We start from the raw sequence: 18,030 nt of genomic DNA, 5'->3' as shown, positions 1-18,030 counted from the left end.
CATGCAAGGTATGTAATGAAACACAATCCCAGTGAATTAGAAGTATTTTTGCTTTCAAGCCTTGTCATATGTGTTCTGTTTATTAATTTCAAATGTACTGTATTTATACTACTAATGAAATAAAATATTTTTCTATGATACATGCAATTTCTTTATCCAAGAGCTCCAAAATCAGAATAAAACTTTAGTTACCTCACTTTGAAGCTATGAAACCATAATCATGATTATTTGCTTTGTAGAACTAGAATAAAAAATATTCCTATCCTCTAATTCTGAAAGATCTCTTTAAAACCCACTGTTTTCTTACAAGGTTGTCTCACAGACAGTATTTCTTCAGTTAAAAATTAACAAGGCAGATAAGCCAGCAGGCAAGTTCCTAACATACACTGCTTCTACCTTGAACATGATAATTTTGCACTGCCTTTTTTTTTTTTTTTTCCATTTTAAGAAGGGAAAAGGCATCCTCCAGAGACGGCTCTGCACCCAAGTAAGGGATGCAATTAAAAATCAGTCTTGTAAAACATTATTGTTTCTCTCAGAAAGGATAGCAATCACAGCCTTGTGCAACCTGAATGTGAATGAGCTCCTTCTGTATCCCGTGCAATTTCACGCTTTTCATCAGAACTGCTGGTCCCTGTGTGCTCAAAAGGTGAAACTAGGATAGTGATAATAAAGAATATCGGCACCTAGACTGGCAGACTAATTACACATAATCCCTATATGTTATTGTCCAGACAATAACATATAACTTCTGTCTGGACATACACTTTCAGTGTACTTCTGATTTTAATAATTTTTCATGAAACATATACAGATATTATATTTAAAAAAAAAAGCAGTTCTCTTCATCTACTAAATCAAGCACATAAGCACTGCAAACAGCCCTTAAGTTTTTATTTTAAAAGACTTATATCTACATGGGCCATGATATTGGTAGGGAATACATCAGTCAGATGCAATGTCTATTTTTCACTGCTCTGCCTATGACTACCACTATAAGCAACTGATGCCTAAGGAAAAAGTAAATAAGCGAGGGAATGGCAGCAATATTTCCTCAACAGCCAAGGGACTTCCCAAGTCAAAGTCTGTGTCTATACCTTTGCTCTGATAGCGCTTCAAGGGGATTTTGACAAGAATTCATTAAATGATTTCACAGGCTGCTTGTGTAAAAGAATGTCCAATAGTTTTAAAATTTTTTGAAATCTTTCAGGTTGAAAAATTGTGTTTGAAACCTGATTCCTTGCACCATAAGAAATGGAATAAACAGTCTGCACTCTTTTCCACACTGTTCAAGGTTATATAAAATTCTGGGATATTGTTCAGATATGTTTCTCCTAATGTGAAATCTGTCAGTGAACTTCCATCTCCTCATAAATGCAAGTTCTGCTGTACTCTTCATTGCTGGCCTTTTTTCTCTTTTTAACATCCATCTTTCTCTTTTGAGAAAGAAATCCAGACCAGCATGCAAACTTCAGTATACGTGAACACACCATGGATTTTGCAAGTGGATATGCAGCACCATAAGACATTTTCCATTCATTATTCTTCTTAATGGTGTTTAATTTTGACTGTTACTAAGTTTGAAGAGAAATTTTCAATTAGTGATATACAGCATTGCTCCAAGACCTACTATCTAAATGCTAATGGCTAATTTCAGTATCATTAATGCAAAATATGTAGTCTAGGTTGGTTCCAACTATGAAGTTTTTTATTACTTGAATCTGAAATTTCATCTGCTGAAAGATCACTCTATAATATCAAGTATTCCTAGATCTTTTTGCCACAAGAGTTAGCTCTCATTGCTCTTAATCATTTGGTCCAATCATTTGGCCAGTTCTGTGCAATCCACATTCAAAATACTCATTTTAATACTTTAAGGAATGTAGCAAAAAAAAAAAAAAAAAAAAGGCTTGAACTAGAGAACTAAAAAAAAAGAACTAGAGTACTAAACATTCCGATAACATATATGAGAATGATTTTCTTTTGTCTTTGACATGCCAGCACCTGATTTCTGCCACTCAAACTGTAGAGTAAGAAAACCACTCATTTTTTAGGATTACAGTGCTTTTATAACTAAGAAAACCAGGAAAAACTGAAAATAACATTTTCCAGTGATTTGCTTAAAGTCAAAGAGTACTTAATCCTGCATAAGTAGATATGCAGAAGGTAAATTAAAATAATATTTCTAATGCTCATGGAGCTTATAAATCAGCAGAATAGTGTACCTTTCTTTTACTGTAGGATCATATATAAATACATATTAAATAAACCTCTGAGCATTCAATCCATGTGCTTTATGTGCTAAGAAGAATATTAAAGAATTGGCTCCATGCTGCTCTTTTCCTACTCTGAAATGTAGCATTTATTTTGTTTCTGCCATGATGGGATTGCACACCTTAGAAAATGTGTTTGTGGATTTTAGTACTAAAGAGACATCTCCTTCTGTGCAGAAGTTCTAAATAACTGCATGGGGCTATTTTGAGCAGGTGAACCAACTATGCTCAACCAAAAAAGGAGAAAAAAATCTAATCATAATTCAGAAATTAAATTTAGAAGCTATATCACTCTCCACGCATTTTTCCAACTTATGTTTCCAAATGAAGTCCTAGATGGCAAAAAGCAGCTGAGAAGGTAAACATGCAGTCCACTTATGTGTGAGTTACAACACACAGTAAAATCAGCTGTGAGCATGTGGAGACCATGTGGTCTCAGTCTGAGAGCAGGTCTAGCACACAACAGACCAGAAAACTTAATTGATGCACACAGTAAAAGACCATCAGCTTGCAGAAGGGGCCTCACTGATTCTGCCATTTGGTCTCTCACAAATAATTCTAGAGAAAGATCCAAATTAACCCGCCAAGCAAGCACCAGGGAAGGATCAAGCTGAAACACTAGCTGGTATTCCTGGTAAATACAGGAATGGCACTGCTGCTCAGATCACAGTGTGTAATTGCACTGCGAAATATGAAAATTCTCAATAATAATGTTTTATTACAGTTAAGTTTAAAAGCCAGAAACAGCACATTTTGGCCAGAGAAAGATGTGGTTGCAGTCCAGATCTGTAAACAGAGCTAAACACTTCACTGCTATTTTACTCACAACATGAAATTGGCTCATGAATGCTTTTGTTGGAAACAGTCTCAGTGCTCCCAGCTTCCAACACCTTCTGCTGGTCCACATCTCCTACACAGCTGGGAAATTTCATTCTACTTAGCAAAAAGACTAGAGCTAATTAAAAGCAATGTAGTCTTTTGGAAGGCAAAGAAAGGAGGGTATTCAACCTCTCCATCACTTCAAACAAAAATGCTCACATTCAGTTCTGCCAACAATTTTGGAGTATACAAAACAACACTGACTGTGAAAGGCAGGCTTTAAAAATATTTTACGTGCATTGAAATAATTGATATACTTAAATATTGCTTTCTTTTTTTTTTCTCCTTAGAGTAGCTCTACAGATATTTCAAAAAAACATGCCACACACTTAAGTAACTCCAGCTTTTGCAGTACCTGTGGGAGACAACTCCAGCTAAGAGAAATGCTCCTGGTAAAGGCAAGCATACATTTAACTACAGTTAAGGTACAATACAACCCTTCTTCAGACAAGGAACTGTTGCTTCCCCTACACTGATCATTCCCAGATATGGGGTTTTTGCAGGTGCTCCCCTGCAGGTAACCAAGTCAGAACAAAAGACACAGATATTCATACTGATAGGGAAGGTTCCGGGAAGGGAAGGTTCCGGGAAGGGAAGGTTCCGGGAAGGGAAGGTTAGGGAAGGGAAGGTTAGGGAAGGTTAAGGGAAGGGAAGGTTAGGGAAGGGAAGGTTCTGGGAAGGTTAGGGAAGGTTAAGGGAAGGTAAGGTTAAGGGAAAGGGGAAGGGGAAGGTTCCGGGAAAGGAAGGGAAGGGAAGGGAAGGGTTATATTCTTCTTCTCCCATTGTATTAGTCTTAGGTGAGTGGTACAGGCAATTAGGCTTTACTTATGCTTCCAGCATCATCCTCACCCAAAGATGTCAGAAATTTAACTAAGGAAATCAAATAACTGCTGTCAACCACTCAATTTTATCAAACTTTACTTCAAACTTTTTTCTCCTGCAAATCAAATTTATCAGTGCCTTCAGCCTTCCTCAAATCCTTACACTGCTGCATTGCCAGACACTGAAAAAAGGTTTTTCAAGACTGCTACTGTGGTCCCACTCAAGTCAATGGGTGTCACTATGGGAGAGTTAAAGGACTTAGCTCTCATTCAAATGCTCAGGCAACCAGAAGAGGTACATATGGGAAAGACAGTCACCAACATGTAGACATTTTACATGGAAAATACTGAAACTATTTTTAATTGCCGACTCACAGATTTGCACTATGATATCAGTGGAGAAAACTACTACATTGCAAGTTCAAGAGACTGATAAAATGGAAACTCCTGATAGATAGCAAGGAAACAGTTATACTGTTCTCAAGCTTTAATTTTTTATATTTTTTTTGCAAAAGCTAATCTGAACAATAAAAAAATAGTTCTTGTTTTATAAATAAAGGCAACATTTTCAAAATGAAAAAGTTCATTAACATACTGATGACAATGCTAAATATTTCAAGATTTAAAAGAAACATTGGAGTAATTTAAACAATTATCCACCTTTGAATTTCCACCGTTTATTTTATACAAAAGAAAACCAAAAAAAGCCTTGTATGGCATTCTTGTTTGAGACTCCACTCATACAAGAATGCCATAAAATATAAAATCAAGAATGCCATAACGAGATTCTGAAAAAAATAAATCTGAAAGGATACATTTTGTAAATCAAAAAATGCTCAAGGATGTTTCTTTTTTGTTGCTTTTAACACATTACATAATACTGAACTAAAATGATATCTTCAACAATGTGAAAATTGGAAGGGGGAAAAATGTCCACCTTGAACGAGGCCTGACTGTGACTTTGCATTCATGTTTATTCTCTACAGAAAGAAAGAAATGCATACTTTTTTATTTTTATTTTTATGAGAAAGTACATTTTTGGGAGGATGAAACATCACAAAAGAGTAGCAAAACAGCACAGAAGAGTAAGAAATGCTTAACCAAGAAATCTCTCAAAAGCTTTTTCAATTTCACACCGCTCCAGTACCCTTTTTATCGGAACATCTTGTCTGTGTATTTTACAAATTTCCAAGCTGTTATAATGCTCCCAGACTGACAGTGCCCAGCAGAGCCAGGTAGCAGTGGAGCCTCATTGTGCCAGGCACAGTACAAAACACAATGGCACACGTTTTATCTGCCCCAAATTGCTTCAGCAGGGACACGTGGCCGACGGGTGATAGCGCAATCACAGCCGTCAGCCAGGCCCTTCTCCAGTGATGTTGTCACGATTTCACACATGGCTTTAAAGTAATATTTATCAATCCCATGCATAAAGGTTTTATTCTGAAGACAATTAAGAATTTGAAATCTCTCCAGCCACTGAGTTTTCAGGAAACCCCACGTTACCCAGGCTCCAGGCTCTTCTCTCTGCAGCACAGCACGCACAGAGACAGCATGCTCTGCAGCCCTCTGGAAGCTGTCTAGCAGAGTCCTTTTAGATACAGCTATTTCATTTTGAAAAAGCAGCTGAGGCTTTTTATTCCCTGTGTGGTATTTCTGCTTCCAAATTGCAAGTGATCATAATTTCATGAGAAGCAGTTTAGAAAGTGAAAAAAATAAAAACCCAAACAAAATAAAATCCCAGTTGGCTACTTTCCCTATGTAGAAAATAGTAAACTTACTACAGAAGTTGCTTACTAAATATCTGAATTCAGTGCCACACTACAGAAATATCCTAGTTTTGCCTGTACTTTCCATTTTAAAAATGGTATCAGAATTTTTGAATTCTTGTTCATTTGCAAGGTTGGGCTTGACTGATAATCCTCAGTTTGAATGATCTGTGAACAGCAGCCTCTGATACACTGCTGCTTACCACTGGCTTGTGGTTAAATACCGCTTATCCTCCAGGCATAACTAAAAATAGATTTTAAATGGCACTGGTATAGAAGCAATGCTGTTTTCACCTACACCTTTCACTCAAAGAAGGTATTTGCCCCTTCAGGATTCATTCAGCATTCAGACAAAAAATGTAAGTGGTACTGCCTAGCAAGGAAGAAGCTACTCCTAAAACTGATTTGATCAGAAGGAAACTTCTGCTCTGATGATGGTTGGTCCCTTTCAGAAGATTTTTTCTCCAATTACTCAGTTCTGTGCTTGGGCAGCTGGAGATGATGATCAATCAAGTCTCTCTTCAAGCAGTAATAACTTTTTAGAATTTGTTTTATCATACAAAACCCAGATATATGAATAATAGGTTGCTTCTTAGCACCTGCTAAATTATTACATTCAGGCTATATCTCTTCTACAGGCATTTTTAATTTATCTCTAAGAGGATTTATGGAATGGAGATGCTATTTAAAAAACAGATTATGAGATCAATGCAGCCCAAGGTATTTCATTTCAGCTTTTACAATTAACATGCACACTGGAAAAGCTGGAAAGGCCTCTGAAGAGCAGTGGATTTGTCAAGTGCTCTGTCTGTCTCCCATATGGATTTTCAAGAGGAGGTAATAGAAGACCAACAGCAAGTATCAGAAAGCCATAGACAGCTTTAGGAGAGAGTGCTAAAAAAAAAAAAAGACATGCCACAAAGAAGCACCAGATACAGAATTTACTTATTTATTTATTTATTGCAGTAAGTTATGCCAGTGAAAAAGATCAGCTTTGCTAAATGGACCTTGTTGAGAATGAAGTGAGCTTCACTCTCTCCTGATAGTTAACTTGCAACTGCCACACTTTGGTGGCAGAATTCATTGAACCTGTCTCTGTTTTTAAAAGAAATGTGCCTTCAAGCATTACCCTTTGACCAGTATTATTATTTCTATCTGCCTCAGGAAACACAGAAAAAGCAGTTTAGATGCTGTCTTTTTAGAGATAGGGCTGTGTAGGTCAAAGAAGGAAAATACTTGGACATGCTATTAAACCTAAACTCTATGCACTGACCTGGAACCAGGGCAATGCTGTGAGAGCTGGCCCTCTCTGGGAAAACCACTGCTGGTTTGAACTCAAGCTTGGAAAAAGTCTCTAAAGTGAACTGAAAGGATATGGATTTGAACAGAGCTACTAAGACATATATAAGCTATACTATATAGGATGCATCCTGAAGGAAAGATGGCATTATATAACTATTAAGGAAAAAGCAGCACTGAAGGGGAAAAGCGGAGAAGAAGGAGAGAAAGGAAAAAAAAAGAAATCTGGAAAGGAGAGGCCCAGGGGATGAATTAGTAGAGAAGAGTCAGTGGTTTCATTTTCACTTGTCTCTCCAGGCCTTGGTACTGGCTATAGCTCAGCTTGCTATATTTAGAAATGGATGTCTTCCTGCAGGTTTATTCAGTGATTTGAACTCGAAAAATTTCTCTTGTTGGGGGAAGAGAAAGGGAGAGGGTAAAATATCCTCCTGTGCCACAAAGACTAAAATTATATTTCAGATTCAACTAAGTCTTCAGTAGAATAAGACACCCAATTTTGAATCAGAACTTGGAGGCAAATACACTTGTATAATTTCAGCATTAGTTGTTGGATACAAAAAAGCAGTCATTTATTTCTCCATTTGTTAGCAGCTCCAGTCTCTGAAAGATAACTTGGTTTCCCAGACACAGTTGGCAGGAAAGTCAGATTTTCAGTTTATGAGATACCATTATTTTCCTTTCCACCAGCCCTGCCACATATTTACATCATTTACGAAAAAAACATTTACAACATTTATGAAAAAAACCAGCAACTCTTTGAAAATTACCTATAAACAGAAACTCAAACAAATTTTGAATTCATAGGAAAAAAACCCAATAGAGTTTCTGGCATAAAACACCATTTTTCCATTATTTGGCTGGGCCATCTTTATGCCAGCTGAAGAAGAGAAAATTGGCATCAAATTAAGAAGTGCTCTCAAATTCAAAATTCTCTACCAATTCAAAGGTAAAGCATGGCTGGAACAGATGACTGCCTGTTAAGCCTGTGGGAAGGATGATCGGGCAATCCCAACCTATGGAAAGGATAGCTGGATTCTGAGGGGGAGGGGAAGGGTTACCAACAGTAAATCCGAGTGGTCTGCTGGAAACTTGCACAGGGAGAGAGCTGAGCAGCAAATGCTGTCCAAAATGGATACAAATATGTTGTCAAGTTTATGTGACAGATCCATTATGGGTGAGCAGCTTAGCAAAATGAACTCGATCTCAACTGTCTCACAATATAAATGCCACAAGCTCAGAAGGACCTGAGCTTCCAGTTCCCCCATCCCTTACTCTGAGGTCTGCAAAAGCGAGTTGGCATTCAGGAGAAGCAGCAGGTCAAGGAAAGCCTTATTCACAAGAACAACCACTCTGGGAGAGACCCTCCTGTTACATGCCAAATCTGCCAAACTGTGAAATTACACATTTTCAAACACATATGCTCCCACAGTTGCTCTCTTCTTCCCCAGCTGCAGAAAGCAAATTTCAATGCAGTTACAGAAAACAAGTAATATATCTATTTGCATATTCTGATTTCTCAAATTACACCAAAATGTCATAGCACATGATATTTTTTTTCCTGCCATGATCTAATGAAAGAGCACAAGAAGGATAATTAATGATCAAGGGGTGGTAGCAACTTGTAAAATGACATTTCCTCATGATGTATGCATGGGACATATATGTGTAAATGAATGCTAGAGCTTTTAAAATGTACTCAATTTTCAAAACCAGAATATTTAACACAAAGTTAAGTTTTACAATACCAGTTAAGGCCACATTACAATCTTTGCTTGTGCTTCTGTGATTTTTCAGCAAAAGACATTTCAGCACATGTTTAACCCTCATTAAGGTCTTAACAATGAGAGCCTTTTAGTTTGCTGAACCATGGCATGAGCAACCAGCTGAACTCAAAGGATCTTCAGAATAACCACAGTACCAAGGCAGCAGAGTGGGCACTGAGAAAAGGTGAAATTCACTATCTCCACTACTCAGGAAGATTTCTCTAGCACTTTGGTGAATGTAGACGGAAATGAAATAATCTACAAGATCTGATGTTATTTCTTCCTTTTAAAATTAGTGCTAGAAGACACACCAAAGTTTCATAGAGGACCCCTTGCTAATTCAGTATAGTATAAATACTGTATTCAAATGTGACTCTTAGCTAATTCAGTATAGTACAAGTATCTACAAGTGTAAATCTGAGTGCATGGACACGTGTAAGAATTTATCAGAGAAAAGCCACAGTCAAATATGTCCTCCTAGCCAACATGATGAGAGACAAAAGTACTGTAGATGCCCTCATTGTAGAAAATACTGACAACTCCACTTGTTTATTAATATCTAACCTTGGCCTTGCTCCAAAATCCATGTTTGGTGCCACAAAGTAGGAAGAATAGCAAGGAAGCCCTCCTGGCTGATGATCATCTAGCTTAGTATGTTATTCCACAGGATGAGATACTGCTGAGAAGACACACAAGAGTTTCATTCACAAACCCAATCATGCAAGAATCACCTTATATCTTTTTCTCTTTCTTTCTGCTCTCCACTCTTCCCCTTTTCCAGTGCTACAGCACAAGAGCAATCCAGCTACTGGTGAGGTGTTACTGTTTTTCAGTTCTGCTCAATAAATGGACTGAGAGCTGACACCATGGCTCCTTAGCCAAGGTCTGACAGTGAGTTTCCTGCCACTGCAACTCAGCCAGCACTGTGTGGCTCATTCATGGGGTAAGGATTCCTCACTTATATCCAAGAGTCAGCCAAAATCTGCCATATAAATCATACACTTGCTCATGTAGTCACTCAAAGCCACCTGAGTAATTCAGCAACCATTTCCACTTCCCATCCACCCACACATTTTTTTAAAGCATGTAGTCCAGTGTTTATTACAATACAGCTTTTTAAGACTTATGTACCTCAATATTTGCAGCAGGGAGCATACTGGTGCCAGTTCTAGCTCTCGAGATTTCTTGAGATGAAGAAGCGCTTTTGCTTTTCTTTAACTGGACAAATCCTCACTGGTCATGATCTTTTTGGTTTTTTTTGTCTGCATTTCTTTTTTTTTTAAACAAAAACAATTATATTGTTGTCATGAACTCTGATTAGATAGCCAATCTAATAGACTTTGAATTTTGCATTTTAGTCTCAAAAGACTGCATTTTATTAGTACAATTTGTTGAAAGTAAGTGATTTTCAGTTTTTTAGTGTACCCATATAAAATGAAAAGAGATATTAACTTATGTAAACATCTACCCTTGTTACCATTTCAAATGATGACCTTATGAGACTGGATAAAGAAACAGCCATTAACATAAACTGGTAGACTACCACGAAACCAAAGGAGAAAGATAATGAGCTATCAAGCAGATTAGCATGAACTAAAACTGAAACAAACAACCCACATATTAAAAAAAAAAGAAAAAGTAATAAACCAGCCTCCAGTCTTCAGTATTTACTGCACATATAATGTCAGGTTGTTATTTTCACTGACATCTTTCTGAGCCTCTGCACGTTGCAGTACCCTCTATTAGAAAGAACGCTGTCAGAACAGAAATAGCTTCATTTTCTGCTCTGTCTCCACTGAAAGTTTATTTTCGATTTTTTTCAGGTCCAAATTCATCTCTGGGGGGAATCTTATCCAGTGCTGAACGACACATAATGGCATCACTGTAATAAATAATTATATTAATTAATTTAAAAGCAAAGCAATATGATGACTGATTTTTAAAGGTGTTTGCTTGAGTTCTTTAACATATAGTCCATGTTCACTGCGCAGTTTACCTCTCCTGTTCTTGTAAACTACATGTGGATGGTACTCCTTCATTTTCTTTACACATCAGTTACTGGCATTATTTCTTAACAGAAAAGCAGCTTTTCCCAAATACTTTCAGCAGATTTTATTCTCTTCTGCCAACCTTAGAGGACCTGCCTGAACCTGGCCATTATGACTCCAATTTCATCTCCTTTGTACTTTTGCTGTGTTCAAGCCATGCAACTGATAATTAAAGCAGAATGAACCAAGGTGGGGAGTTGCCATCACAACAAGTAACTAAGCACTAGCAAAGAGAGAAACCCAAGGTACTGAACCAGGGATAATGAAGGATGTTTTTAACTGTATATGTTCAGCTTCTCACTGTAGCTCCTCTGCTATAACCTCTGCCACTGAACTCTCACTTTTGCACTCTTCATTTCCCTCTCAGGTCCATATTTCCAACTTGCTGGAACATCATCTCCTGAAACAGCTGCCTGTGTGCCTGCCTCTCTTTCTCAGCAAAGTGCTGCTCCTCCTGCAAGAATAAAAGTCTCACTATCCTTCTATGCACATAATGAACAGTATGCACATCAAATCCACCGGCTGCCATCTGTTTTCCTGGTAGATTTTAGGACATTAATTATGTTACTATGAAAAAACTTTCAATGTGTTTGTGGCTTGACAACACTGTCTGTGTTTTACAGACTGTAATTCTGTCACTCTGTTTCTGGTTTAAACCTGTGGTACAATCTATATTCCATTTCCTGAGGATTGGACCTTCCAGAACATTGGACACTTGACTGTTCCTGTCAGTCTTAGATCATAGATTTGTCCTCTTTTAAGGAAAGATCTTATCTATGGAATGCACTGATCTTTTCTGCTACATAACAGATACTCATACACACACACAAACACCAGGAAGAAAATGTCTACTGAAAAGGTGAGTTCATGCAATTCTCTGATATGAATCCTTCTCATTCTGCAAGGAGGGAGAGATCCACATATTTCTGCAGCACCATTTTTTCCTTTTCCTGCTTCCCACAAGCAAGAATGGATTTATCCAATCCATGATAAAAGGCAACATAGCAATGGAAAAATATATCCATTTGATCCAGTGTTCTCAATCACATTTACATACACACGTGTTCAACACTCATTTCTCTTAAGCACTCCTGCAGTATGAGCGCACCTCTCACTTGAGCCATTCATGCTCAGACCCGATTAAGTGCCTGCCTGTATAATAAATTGCAAGGTATTACATGCCCACAAAATAAACTTCGTTTTATCTGGGAAAGAACAAATTTCTGAGCTGTAAATCACAATGCACTGACATTTTAGAAGCTGCTCAATTAATGCGTGATATATAGGTCTGGGTGGCAAACTGTTCTGGTGCTAAAAATATTATCATATATTTTACCTTCCCTGTCATTTAATTTACTGTCACTTCATCATCCCAGTGCTAGTCTGGTGCTACCAGTTTGCCTCTGATGGCCTGTATCAATTTGAGTGAAAATGGACATTTTTTCCCTACCTTCATTTCTAAATCCTAACTATAAAAAAGTTAATGTAAACAGCAATAAACAATACATACTGCAAATAGGACTGAAAATCTGAAACAAGAATATATATATATATATATATATATATATATATATCTTGTCAAGATTACTTCAGAAAAAGTTACCTTGCAACGTGAAAAATTACATCATTAAGCAGTCTCCTAAACTGGTTTTCAGAAATGGAAAACTTTTAGCTATTTATAATTTCCTTTTTTTTTCTTTTATACCTAGAAATTTTTATTGCAACTTTAAGTTGCAGTCCCAACTTTTTCAGCTCAACTCTTCACAATTAAATACACTTTTCTACAATGCATCAATTTGATTGACACAAACAGAGCAGGACACCATTTGCCTAACTGCTTCTGGCTGCCAAAACTCTTCCAGGAATCGCTTCCATGGTGGATGTTCCTGTGAGGAAGTGTTTCTAGAGCCTTATGCAACCTGAACTCAAATCCTTTTACATTTTCTTCACTATTTCTCTAGCACTGGAGCAGCCTCATATACTTCAGGGTAAGCAAAGCTCCTGCTTGGTCCCACCACTGTTTAAGACCAAACAGATCTGTAGATGCACACCTTAAGTATTAAATAATTACCAGGAATAATAAAATCCAGCAAACAGCACAACATAAGGCTCTACCCCTACTTTAGTCTCACTTTTAGTGACATGCTTGGACCCCTTTTTTAAACACTGAACTATGATTAAATAGCCAAGGAGGAAACAGTGCCATTAAGTAATGTAGTGCTGTTGACCATTACTTCACCCAAACAATTGTCTATTAGTGTATGAGCACATGGGCTGTACATCAATTACACCAGATTTTCTGAACTGTCTTCTCATAAGCCCAAATATCCTTTTGGTTTGTTGAAGGTTTGTTTTTTTTTTTTTTTTTTTTTTGTTAAACAGCTCCTGATGTATATTGTTTCCAAACCAAATGGTCATTTCTAACAATTTAAACATTGTTTTTGCGGTGTCATTTGGGAGAAATAGAAAGAAAGGCAAATTTTCATTTCACTGCTACTGGTGAAAATGCAAAATAAGAAAGATAATAAATTGCACTTACACTTGCATAACCAAGATCAATATTTGTGATGTAGTAATAATGTAATAAGATACATCAAATTCAACTTACTTATCACATCAGATGTCCATGAGCCACAGTTCCGCCTCAATCCAGAGAAAACTTGACCTGTCGAATATGAAGCAAAATATTTTCACTCTTTTTTTTTTTTTTTTATAAAGTCTTTTTTTATAAAGACTTTTTATAAAGTCTTGCCCTCTTTAGAACAGGCTAACAAACCATGGATTTCTGTGGGCAAGGACGAAAAGCAGTTTAGCACCACAGACAACTTAGGATCCCAAAACTTTCTTTTCACTTTCTGTTACAATTCAAATACGAACTGATAAATCACTGATTTCCCAATCAGTGATTTAGCTCATTTTAATATTTATACAGTGCTTACTGGGGTCTAGCATTGGGCTCTAAGAAGTATCTCAGAAAGATGTACAAAACCTTCTAGAGGCTAATGAAAAATTAGAATTGGTATGCACAAATTCTTATGATGCCCTTTGAATAAATCTCCAAAGATCAGAAAAAACCCCACGTTTTTCTTCCTTTGTACTGTATTTGCAGGGATGCCCCAACGATGGCAAGAATAATGCATCTGACTCCATTGTATCAGAAGGCTAATTTATAACTTTATTACACTATATTATATTAAAGAATACTATACTATAGTAAAGAATACAGAAAGGATGCTTACTGAATGCTAAAAAGATAATACAGAAAACTCGTGACACTTTCCAGAGTCCCAATACAGCTTGGCCCCAATTGGCCAATGAGTCAAAACAACTTACACCAGAATCTAATTAGGTAATCACCTTAAACAATCTCCAAACACATTCCAGATGAGAACAACACAGGAGAAGCAAATGAGATAAGAATTGTTTTCCTTTTCTCTGAGGCCTCTCAGCTTTCCAGGAGAAAAATCCTTGGCAAAGGATTTTATTTCCGTTTTTCATATTTGTTCCATTCTACATATTCTCTCTCTCAGAGAAAAACCAAAAGAAGGGGGTGCAAAAGGGAAATGAAAAGAGAAAATAAGGACTGTCAGGGAGACAAGGGGGCTCTTTTCTGCCTACAGTATCATTGTATCCATTGCATTTTTATAAAATCAGCTCTTTAAAAATCATAGCCGTCAAGCATTTAGTCCTCGTATATTCAGCCTAAGATCTTGAAAAATTTTGCTGAAATTTCTTGAGCTATAAAGCAAGACAAACAAGACTCCCTATCAGCCTGCATTCACCAGAAAGCAAGCAGAAATTGGAGGTGTCCAACACTCATAAATATATGTAGAACATATCTATAGTGCTAATATTCTTGAAAAGAAAGCAGCTTCAACTCTCTACTAGCATGACAGCAGTATAACATGAGTGTGAAATTGAGAGGATACAGCACATAATTTCCATCTTTTGGTGCACAGAAATGTAATTTCTCAAGTGAAGACCGAAACATGAATCCACCATTGTTGACTTGTATTGTTTCACTGACTCCACTTAAACAGCACAAGAAATCTTGTTTCAGAGTAGGCTATGAAAAGATACACAAGTCAGGATCATTTAACCTATGACTCCTAATACAGTTTTTTTAAGCAATATCCATTAATGTTGGCCTTCCTGTTTTTCTGTATGTGATACGGATGCAGGAAACTTGACTCCATCAGAATGGGATCAGTAAGCAAAGGCTTAATCGCATTTCTACTCAATTGAGTTGCAGAACTTCCATTAACTTGATAGGGAGTTAGAGCAGTTACTGAAGGGCAAAAGATATCCTCCAAACCCCCTTTTCTTGCCTTGGGCTAGAAAGATATCCATCTTTTAGGATATATATCTTTTAGGATATAAGAGGGAGGAAAAAAATTTTTAAAATATAGTTGTTTGGGAGAGTTGAGACAGCGACATTATTTCCATTGTTTGTTTGTTTGTTTTGTGGTGAGCCATGTTTGCATGTAGGTAAGTACAAACAAGAAAGTAAAATTTAACACTGTTAGATGCTGCAAGGTTCAAACCAGCAGTCTGGCCTTATAATGCATCAGGAAATTTCCTCAGGAATAATTCTGTCACAGCATACTTGGTATGAAGAGGTAAGAGATGCAGACCACCAACTTTCTGCTATGGCCTGCAAGCAAATTGATTTGTCATGCGCTTACACGAGAGAAGAGTTACACATTCCTTTGTGCTGATTTGCAGCACTTGTTTGCTATTAGAACAGTTTTCTAGGGAACACTAGAGTAATTAAAAGAGATGAGGTTTAAACCAGTTGGACAGGGCTCTGCAGTTCAGATTAAATGTATCCACTGCTTTCAAATGAACAACCCAAAGCTGATTCTCCACCCCCACCCCTTTGAATTACACTTCACTTCTCTTTACATTTCCTGTGCCTTGAATATCTTTGAAGTAATATTTGCATTAGTTCCTCAGAAGCAGTCCAACCTCTGTCTTTGAAACTATTAGCAATAATAAATGACACCAGCTCCTTCAGGCAGGCCCGTGCTGATCTCAGAAGGGTCCCTCTCTACATTTCCCTGAAGGTGCCCAGGTACTGTGGGTGGTCCAGGCACTTGAGCTGGCTCTGCCATAGGAAGAGCCATGACTGAGAAAGGCTTTCACAGCCTCTTTCTATGAGGATCTGAAAACATTTAAAAGGTGAGTGGCAGGATAAACACTGGCATATCTATCTCATCTTTATAATATATTTGCCAAAATCTGAATGGAAAAAAATACTTTATGCTGCAAGATCCATAATTTCTTTGAGAATTTTACTCTTTATGTTTTAAATCTATAGTGTCTTTCTCTTTATTTGCATTTTTGCTTAGAGGAAGATTTATGAATCAATTGGTGTAATGGAAATATATCAGCAATATATTCAATCATTGATACATATGTTTATCTAGATTTTTAAAAACTAGCTTGAAGATTCACCAGATTTAATACACAGTGTTTTTCTTTTTTCAATTTCAAACATATTTCCTTATATGTACAGCTGAAAGCATTTCTTTTTTACATCAAGATGGAGTTCATGTCTCAATTTTCTCTTTGCATCCTTCTTTCAAAAGACCACCACCTTTCAGTGCACAAACAGTTATGCAATACTAATGATGGAAAAGATCTGTGAGTGAATCCTATTAGTTGTGCTCTGTGCTGTTTGTCTGCAATATGGCTGTTTACAATAGGGAATATTTTATCTTTGGACTAACCTGTCAGAGTAGGAAATGCACTATATGAAAGCTGATACAAATACAATTGAAAAAATGTGCAAGTCACACAAACCAATATCCAATTTCTCAAAAGAGTTAAAGCTTCAAAAAAATTGCAATTTTCTCAGTGAGCAAACTATTTGGCATGGAGTGTAATTCTGTTTTCCTCTTAAGGTTGTTTTACACTTACCATATATATGTTGTTACGTATTGTTTAATTCTCCCTCAAGTAACAATTTTAAGACCCTCAGCTCTAAGTTATTACTCCATAATGTCTGAGGCAAGATAAAAATTTATTGTTTCAAGTATGGGAAAAACAACAGCTCAGGTACCACAGTGCCTCTAAAGATGAAGGCTTGTTTGGCTACTGCTCTTTCCCTGTGCAGAGCTTCCCAATGAGCCAGCCATGATGGGATAAGCAGAGCAAAACTCCATGTCCTGAAGAATAATTTGCTCACCTTCATGGGAAGGACACACAGACAGCAAAAGTCATGCAAGGCAAAGCCAATGTGGGATCCCTGTAGTGGAGACTGCCATGTCTGTGGCTCCCAAGGAATCAGGCACTTTGGGAAGATGTTGCCAACACCAGTTTTAAGGGAAGTCCCATGATGCTGCTTCTCTTTTCTGCCATCCATAGGATGATCAAACCCTGTGATACAGCAATTCTTGTTTCATAGCTGTAGTACATCAGGAAAGAGTACCTCAAAGCCAAACCACGTGTAGAAAGATGAGCTCTTGATTTGGGGTCTAAATTCATTATTTTGTAAATCATAGAAGCCTGCACACTATACTATAGTGATTAACCAAGATAAATTTTCACATTGCACTATTTTCTAGCCAGGAACTTCTGTAAAGCACTAGATAAGAATTGCTTCTTTCATCCAGAGCACCAGGAGACCACTGGCAATTTATTTTTGAGAGGACTTTAGACAGAAACAAAAAAGGCAGTGTTAATTAACATAACTCAGTATTTTCTTTTAAAAACAGTTTAAGGTAACTGAGAAATTGAAAGTCTGGGGACCTGAGTTATGCACTGCTTGTGCACTCAGAAGATACAGAATTAACATGAGCAGGTCAGCTTTTCCAAGTCTGTTTCCAGCTAATGTTCATTATCTATGGACTCCTCAAACCATGGAAGCCATAACACAACTCACAAACCAAGTCAACTACTTAGATTACCTAGTTAGATTGAGTAGATTTGCATAAAGGAAAGGGTAAAAAACAAAAACCTTTCTATCAAACCATTGTCATAATGCTTTGAGACCATTTTACAATGAAGCCAAGGAAAACTGCTCTATGCTCCTTATGCTCCTAAGAAAATATACTATTTTTTTTTTTGATGAAAAGCAAAAAAAAAATTAATCTTACCAAGAAACATTGAATTTTATGGCTGGCATTTTGAAATGCTTTATCTCTAAACTTTAAAAATAGTGCTACAAGAAGTTG

General features: G+C 37.0%; 1 protein-coding gene across 28 annotated transcripts in view; it reads right to left on the bottom strand.

Annotated features, from left to right (window-relative positions):
• LOC102071518 (poly(rC)-binding protein 3) overlaps positions 1 to 18,030 on the bottom strand; it is a 502,832-nt gene that overhangs the window by 288,641 nt on the left and 196,161 nt on the right. For 25 of the 28 annotated variants that reach the window (XR_012581510.1, XR_012581511.1, XR_012581516.1 and 22 more), the window contains one exon: positions 13,461 to 13,517. The exons of the other annotated variants lie outside the window; for them this stretch is intronic. The gene's annotated coding sequence lies outside the window, so the exon portion shown is untranslated. The remainder of the gene's footprint in view (positions 1 to 13,460; positions 13,518 to 18,030) is intronic. 28 annotated transcript variants of the gene reach the window in all.

Source organism: Zonotrichia albicollis, chromosome 1 (genome assembly GCF_047830755.1).
Source record: "Zonotrichia albicollis isolate bZonAlb1 chromosome 1, bZonAlb1.hap1, whole genome shotgun sequence".
In the NCBI taxonomy this organism is placed as follows: Eukaryota; Metazoa; Chordata; class Aves; order Passeriformes; family Passerellidae; genus Zonotrichia; species Zonotrichia albicollis.
This window is presented reverse-complemented; position numbering and strand designations above follow the sequence as displayed.